The following is an 8,389-nucleotide window of genomic DNA, read 5'->3' on the forward strand; positions in this document are numbered from 1 at the left end:
TGAAGGCTCAATATTCGCCTTCTACTTCAGCAGTTTTCCATATGAGATACATTTGTCTATGTACCGTCTATGATGCTAATTTCGAAAGGTTATAGATGTTGCGTGTAAAACTTGGTGCTGGTTTAGTTATGTAATGGGGTAGCTGAGTGCTGAAGCTATATGATGTTGTACTCTGATGTATTTCAATTATGAAAAGGAAATATATTGTGTGCTTAATATTAAATGTCAATTATATTAATAAATGGATTATTAATAATAGGATAATTAGCCTGCTAATTAGGTTTTTCTATTGCAAACGGTTATTGAGAAAACACCATGGGCGATGACCTCAGGCAACGCACACAGTTTCTAGGAATAAACCGTGTTAGATTAATGAAAAATCACGCACAACATCCTCTTGAAAACTGTTTGCGTTAGGCCACCTGGCGCAAACGTTTACCACATAAAAACTTTGTGTGATGGACATCCTTTGCCACACAGTTTCTTTTACGCACCGTGTCTGATGCATTCAATAACGCAAACGATAAAATTGTTAATACCATGTGCAATGGAAATGCTATCACAAACGATTTAACGGGGAAAATTGTGTGTGATGTACCTGCGAACAGAAACGTTTTCCTTGTAGCGACTGTGTGGAATGTATATACGAACGGAAACATTTAGCGGGGACTGATTGTGTGGGATGTACTTATGACCGAAAATGATTTCGCCTGTATAATTATACTTTTCAGCACTACTGTACGTATAACCGTATTTGGTCGCTCGTCGGTCGCACATGACCTCATTTTCCCGAGCGTGTGTGCTAGGAGGGCATATCCTCGACGGTTTCTGTGTCATGTGGGAAGGACCCCCCTATCGCCCACACTCAATAGGCGACGGTTCGGAAAGGGGTTAAAAACCATTTGTATAGCACCTCAATGTACTAGTGTTACGAAAAAACTAAAGCACTGTAACTATATATGCACTGGTTTGTAATTTAGCACATGTAACATGTTCACTACGAGAAGTATGGCCCTATAGGTGCAAGCAGAATAACGTGTCTCATGAAAAATTAAATGATCCCTGAAGAAATTCAAAGGTGCGGTGCTTATGCTAAGAAAGTGAACGTAGGCATCGGCTGTTGGATAATAGTACCTGATTCTCGGTGGCATATGGGTATCGTTGTAATAATTGATAGCTAAGGATCGTTGATGGTGCTCGTGTTGCGGTTGAGTTTGGGCCGGTTGTCGTCGTTGCTGAAACGGCTTCGGTGCTTCGGTTGCGGCGCGTGTCGACATACAAGAAAGCTCATCTGTGGTAAGTGAATAGTTCCACGATAAAGAAGAGAAAAACTGAAGGTGTACAAATCGAAATAACCCGATGAGGCTGCGGTGTCAGTAAAGCAGGGTCGGTGGAGTTGAATATGGCGTCCGTGGAGCGGGTCCGGTGCAGTGGATGAAGGCGTCGGCGAAGCACATCCGGCATGGTGTACAGTGCTTTCAGTGAGGCGGATCAGTTGCGGTGGACGAGGGCTTGTATGAAGGGCTAGCGATGGGGCGGACGAGGGAGTTAGTGAAGGGCCTACACTGCGGTGGACGAGGGCGTCAGTGAAGCAGATCCGGTGGGGTGGACCATGATGGCGGTCAAGGAGATCTGGAGTGGTGGACAAGCCAGTCGCTGAAGCGGCTCCGGTGAAGTGGTGAGTTGGCAGTTGGGGGTCCCAAGGTGCGGAAGATAGATCCGGCGGGGTGTGAGGTCCACCGCTGCGGCGGAGGACTAGATTTGGTGGCTTGGCATGGTTGGGGGGTCAGGGAGGGGAAGGGGAGGGGCTCTAGGGAAGAATGTTGGGGAAAAGAGGGGGAAACAATGGAGTTACCAAAGCAGCCCTTTTCCGTTCATGTGGCAGGGGTAAAACAGGAATATCGTAGGGCTAAACTTTCGGGCGCGAGATATTTTGATGTGAGCGGGAAGTTTGAAAGCTTTTGGCGCCTGAAATTAAGTGTTCTGCTCTTGTACGGCCGACTATGATATCATGGCCGAGAATTTATTTATTTTGCACGCAAAAGAAGTGCAAGTTTCGAAAATCATTGTCCCTAACTCGAAACTTAGATTGTCCATTCAATTCAAATATGAATCATTGAGCTAGTGCAAGCAAATACCATCATATGGTCTAATTCAAATGAAATTCCAAATGTGTTTATCCTAAATATGATGACAAAAAAATGTGTATGTGTATGAATTAAGTGGATGATTATAAAGTTTTAACATGCCCTTATGTGTATATATCTAGGTTTGATATATGAATTTGAAATCATGAAATCCTGGCTTAAAAATGTACCTCTGTTTAAATGAATTACAAAAGCTAATGATGGAGTTGAATTCCAAAATTCCAATCTTAGATTTGTAATTCTGGTACTTCAAAGTATATCACGCATGTTCAAAAGTATCGTTATCTCATAGTCCAAACTGTGAAACAAATTGATCGACCATGAGTGCACACACTATTGACCATATATATATATATATATATATATATATATATATATATATATATATATATATCTCAATTACGCTAAAGTCTCTTAAATATAGACACCTCACTCTTTTTCTAAAGCCACCCACCTCGTCCCCCCCCCACACAAGTCGTTCTCTCCCTCGAACACGAGCACATTAATAACCCCCTCTCTTCTAAGGTCCGGACCCCAATATAGGTCTCTATCACTTTGTCTCTTGGGCATGCACACATCTCTTCCCCCACTCTCTAGGTCTCCCGGCATCTTTCCTTCCCAAGCACATGCACTTTATAGAGTGTATCTTTCCCATACACACAAAACGTCGCCCCCAAACGTCTATCTCCCTAGTTATGTGGTTCTCGCACACTCACCTCACTCACCACCCCCACTGCAAACAAGCACACTTTGTCTCCTTGTGCACCACTCTCCTCTTTCTATCTCTCCCACATGCAGACCCACCCCAGCTCCTTCCCTATATACATATATGTCGTGAATCTTTCCATAGCTCCCTTACGTATCATCGTTCTCAATCTCGCACGTTATTCTCTACACCATCTATTCTAGATCTCTCATGAAGGCCCTATCACACACACGATGACTCGCTTCCCTTGCGTCTCCGTACATAGGCCACTTTCGAACAACATCAACATTGTCTCCCTATCTATACGCCACTTCCGCACACAAACGACCCCTCTCTCTCCCCCTCTCTTCCTCTCTCTCACCCTTGCTAGCTCTCTCTCTCGGTCTTACACCCCTCTCCCACACACACTCGATGTCTCTTCCAAATAGTCTGCTCCCCGCCCGCACCCATGCTATCCCGCTACTACACATGCATTTGTCTCTCTTTGACACACATCTCACACCATTCCCCCTTCCCTATACTAGGCTTACATCATTACTGGTCTCTCTTCCCCACATACACACACTCCCTCACACACACACACAGACGCGCACAAACACCCATCTATCTGGATCATTCTATTAAGACACACACCCTTGCTGTAACGCCCCGGATTCGATGCGCCAGGTGTCTTCCAGTTATTCGCCATCATTGCCATGTCATTTTCTTGCGTGTTGCATTTTGCCATGTCATCATCTGTATTTCATCTGCATGTGTTTTAAAACTTGCATCCGGTCCTTTTCCGCGTTGTCCGTTTCGCGATCCGATCCTCCCACTCGCGCCCGTCGCCCCCCTCAGACCTTGTTTCGTGAGCGGGAGAAAAACGTTCTCGGAATGGGTCGAGATTTGCCGTGTGGCCTTGGTATATCACCGGTAGACCGCCCGTCAAATTTCGTTCCATTTGGAGGTCGTTTGATGCCCCAACGGTTAACCGCATAGCCTGAAACCCTCTTCTCTTTGCAGCCCACCACCTCTTCACACAGCCCACCTAGCCCATCTAAACCCACCCCATGCTCTCGGTCGTTTGATCACGATCATGTGGGCGAAAACTTCATCTCATTTGGACTCTCCTAGCTCCCTCTACCTATATAAACACCCCCTCCCCCGAAATTCTTGGTCTAAACCCTAACCTTCTTCCCTCCGCGCCGCTGGACACCTCTCCCCACCGTCCGGACATATCCGCCCGTCCCCGCGCCGCCGCTCCCAGACTCTCCCGGGTCGCCGCGTGGCAAGCGCCGCCGCGGGCACGCGAGGCCCAAGGCCGGCCCGCCCGAGCCGCGCCGGGCCCGAGCGCCCTCCGCTCCTGCCCGAGCTTCGCGCCGCCCGAGCCTCCTCGCCTCCCGCCGCCGGCGTCCAGCGCCGCCGTGTGCCCCGCCGCCCGGCGCCTCCGCCGCAGTCCGCTCGACCCCGAGCCGCCGCCTCTCCCTTCGCCGGCCACCGCGCCTCGCGCGCCGTGCGTCGCCGGCGACCGTGCCTCTCCGCCGCCAACCTCCGCCGCCACCGGCGCCTTCCTCGCCTTCGTGCCGCGGGCGCCGCCCCGCCTCCTCGCCGCCCGCGCCCGGATCCGGCGGGATCCCGGCCGGGGAGGACCCCGCCGGCTGGATCCGCCGCCCCGCACTCCGGCGACCTTCCCCGTTGCTCCGGCCGCTGTCGCCTCCAACTCCGGCGTGCTCTTCGGCGAGATCCGCCTCGCCTCGAAATCCGTGCAGAAGCCCTAGATCTGAGGTTGACCCCGTTTTCTTCTAAGTCCCTGAAATATTTCATCTCATGTGTGCTACTTTGACCTGTCATATCTCCTTGCATACTGCTCTGATTTGTGCGTGTAATATATCAAAATGTTCATCATGAGGTGCTATTCATCGTTACAAGAGTGCTATATGATGTTAACTGCTGTCTGTTATCAGAACTTGGTGATTTGTCTTTTTCATTGCATTTTGTGTGTGCATCCTATGGGCATGAGCTCTACATGTGTTTTGCACTACATCATGCCATATTAAAGTGGGCTTGTCTTGTATTTTTTTATCTATGTGGTAACTAGCACAAGCATGCAAAGTAGCCTCCATGATGTTGCTGATTTCTGTGACTTGGTCATTTCTGCCAAGTCTGTAGCTGTAGCGTTGTGATGCCATGTAAACCTGCTGCCATCATGAGTTCTGTGCATAATCTGGAGATGTTCACCAAGGATGTTTTGTTATACATGTTATGCTCTATCCATCCATGCCCTTGTTTTCATTTATAGCCTGCCGTAGCTTGTTGTTATCTTGCTCTCAACTTGCTAAATAATGTTGCTGTCAGCCTGTTAACATGAAGTTCAGTTTTGACATGTGTTTTGCTAGTGATCCATGCACCCTATGAACTTTCTCTTGCCACGCTTAGCTTCATAATTATGCCATATTACTGTTTAATTCCTTCACATGCCATGAAATGTTTTGTGATGAGTGATTTGAGCTCGCAAAGATGCCTTCATAATTCTGTTTATGGCATGATCAGTTTCTCTGCTAAGTCTGAATCTGTTTATGAAACTTGCTATGTTTACATGGGTGCCATCATATCTTCTGTGCATTTCTGTCCCATGTTCAGTGAGGGACATTTGTTATATGCTTTGAGTAAAATCATTCCATGCTTTCATTTGCCATGATATATGCTTGTAGCATGTTGTTGGATAGCTCTAAAGTTAGCAACCTGATGTTATTTCTGTCATGTCTAGTGAAATTCTGCCAAGTCTGTGAAAATGTTATTATTTGCAATCTTGCCATGTCCTTTTGAGGATGTTATAGTGGTTTCTAGAGATAGCTCAGTGTTCATATTTTGTCATGCTTTATCTGTACATCATGTCCATGCTTTGTTTTCATATTGTGGTGCTGTAGCATATTGTTTTGATGCTTGCAAGATGCCTAGTTGCTGTTTTGTGCAGATTGTTGTTATATCTTGTTTGGAGTGTATGTGTTGCACCGTTGCTCCGTTTTGAGCATGCTCTATATGAAACTTGCTTAGTTTTGCATGTAGTTTCATATTAACTTGTTGCATACTTGTTTTGAGAGTGTTTGCTTGATGTTTGAATGCATTTTGCATCAATGCCATGTTTAACTTGCTTTGCTCATATCTTCTAGGCCGTAACTCCGAACTAAATGAACTTTATATGTAACTTGACTAGAATTTTGTGTAGATCATTTTTGTGCATCTTAACTTGCTGTTTAACAACTTGAACATAAGGTTTAGTCAGATCTGGACCAATTTCGAAATTTGCATATGAGGACTTACCGGAATTGTCATATGTTGCTTCCGGCCTCATTTAAACTTGCTTTGATGTATTGTTCTTGTATGCATCATCTCTTGCCATGAGTAGCTTCATGTAGCCTCGTTATGCATCATACTTGGTTGAGCATCATGTCTTGTTTATGTGTTGAGTGTTTACCGTGTTGTTTGCTTCTTTCCGGTTGTGCTCCTTCTCGTTAGTTCCTGTTTCGTTGCGATTGTGAGGATTCGTTCGTCTTCGTGGCCTCATCTTCTTCATGGATTCGTTCTTCTTCCTTGCAGGATTTCAGGCAAGATGACCGTCACCTTGGATCTCATTACTATCATTGCTATGCTAGTTGCTTCGTTCTATCGCTATGCTGCGCTACCTATCACTTGCTCTTCAAGCCTCCCAAATTGCCATGAACCTCTAACCTTTGTCACCCTTCCTAGCAAACCATTGTTTGGCTATGTTACCGCTTTAGCTCAGCCCCTCTTATAGTGTTGGTAGTTGCAGGTGAAGATGAAGATTGCTCCATGTTGGATTATGTTTATGTTGGGATATTACAATATCTTTTATTTAATTAATGCATATATATATACTTGGTAAAGGGTGGAAATCTCGGCCTTATGCCTGGTGTTTTGTTCCACTCTTGCCGCCCTAGTTCCCGTCATACCGGTGTTATGTTCCTTGATTTTGCGTCCCTTACGCGGTTGGGTGATTTATGGGACCCCTTGACAGCTCGCTTTGAATAAAACTCTTCCAGCAAGGCCCAACCTTGGTTTTACATTTGCCTCACCTAGCCTTTTTCCCTTGGGAGTCACGCATCCCGAGGGTCATCTTTATTTTAACCCCCCCCAGGCCAGTGCTTCTCTAAGTGTTGGTCCGAACCGAGCTGCCTGCGAGGCCACCTCGGGGAAACTCGAAGTCTGGTTTTACTCGTAGCTAGTCTCATCCGGTGTAGCCCTGAGAACGAGATATGTGCAGCTCCTATCGGGATTGTCGGCACATCGGGCGGCTTTGCTGGTCTTGTTTTACCATTGTCGAAATGTCTTGTAAACCGGGATTCCGAGACTGATCGGGTCTTCCCGGGAGAAGGAATATCCTTCGTTGACCGTGAGAGCTTATAATGGGCTAAGTTGGGACACCCCTGCAGGGTTTGAACTTTCGAAAGCCGTGCCCGCGGTTATGTGGCAGATGGGAATTTGTTAATGTCCGGTTGTAGAGAACTTGACACTTGACTTAATTAAAACGCATCAACCGCGTGTGTAGCCGTGATGGTCTCTTCTCGGTGGAGTCCGGGAAGTGAACACGGTTTCTGGGTTATGTTTGACGTAAGTAGGAGTTCAGGATCTCTTCTTGATCATTGCTAGCTTCACGACCGTTCCGTTGCTTCTCTTCTCGCTCTTGTTTGCGTATGTTAGCCACCATACTTGCTTAGTCGCTGCTGCAACCTCACCACTTTACCCCTTCCTGACCCATTAAGCTTTGCTAGTCTTGATACCCATGGTAATGGGATTGCTGAGTCCTCGTGGCTCACAGATTACTACAACACCAGTTGCAGGTATAGGTTTTGCGATGTTCATGACGCGAGAGCGATGTTTACTCGTTCTGGAGTTCTTCTTCTGCTTCTTCTTCAATCAGGGGATAGGTTCCAGGTCGGCAGCCTGGGCTAGCAGGGTGGATGTCGTTTGAGCTTCTGTTTGTGTTTCATCCGTAGTCGGATGTTGGTCTCTTGTATGATATTGTTGTATTCTTGGGGCGTTTGTGCCTTTTGTATCTATCCCCATCTATTCTGTAATGTTGATGTAATGATATCCACCTTGCAAAAGCGTGTCAATATGGGGTTCTATCCTTGGTGGGACCTTCGAGTTCCTTTAGGATAGGGTCGCATATTGGGCGTGACAAGTTGGTATCAGAGCCTCGACCGACCCGAGGAGCCCCCCTTGATTGATCGTGTAGTTTGGCCGTTGTTGAGTCTAGAAGAAAACTATTTCTGAGTCTAGTTATATCGGAGAGTAGCATTTCTTTTACTCCTCAGCCCCTTCGTCGCTCTGGTGAGAAATCTTGACGTAGGTGTTTTGAACTACTCCTCTTCCCCTTCAATTTTTTTGGATCTTGCGGTTAGTTTTCGATTCGTTGCCCATCCTCTTTTCAATCCGGCGCATTTTTCTTCCAGTGGTTTCGCCCCTCGTCATCTTTTGCAAGATCAATCCTCAGCTCTTTTCAATCGATGTTGTTTCCCTGTCCGAAGTTGTCCTT

This window comes from Aegilops tauschii, chromosome 3 (assembly GCF_002575655.3).
Source record: "Aegilops tauschii subsp. strangulata cultivar AL8/78 chromosome 3, Aet v6.0, whole genome shotgun sequence".
Taxonomy (NCBI): Eukaryota; Viridiplantae; Streptophyta; class Magnoliopsida; order Poales; family Poaceae; genus Aegilops; species Aegilops tauschii.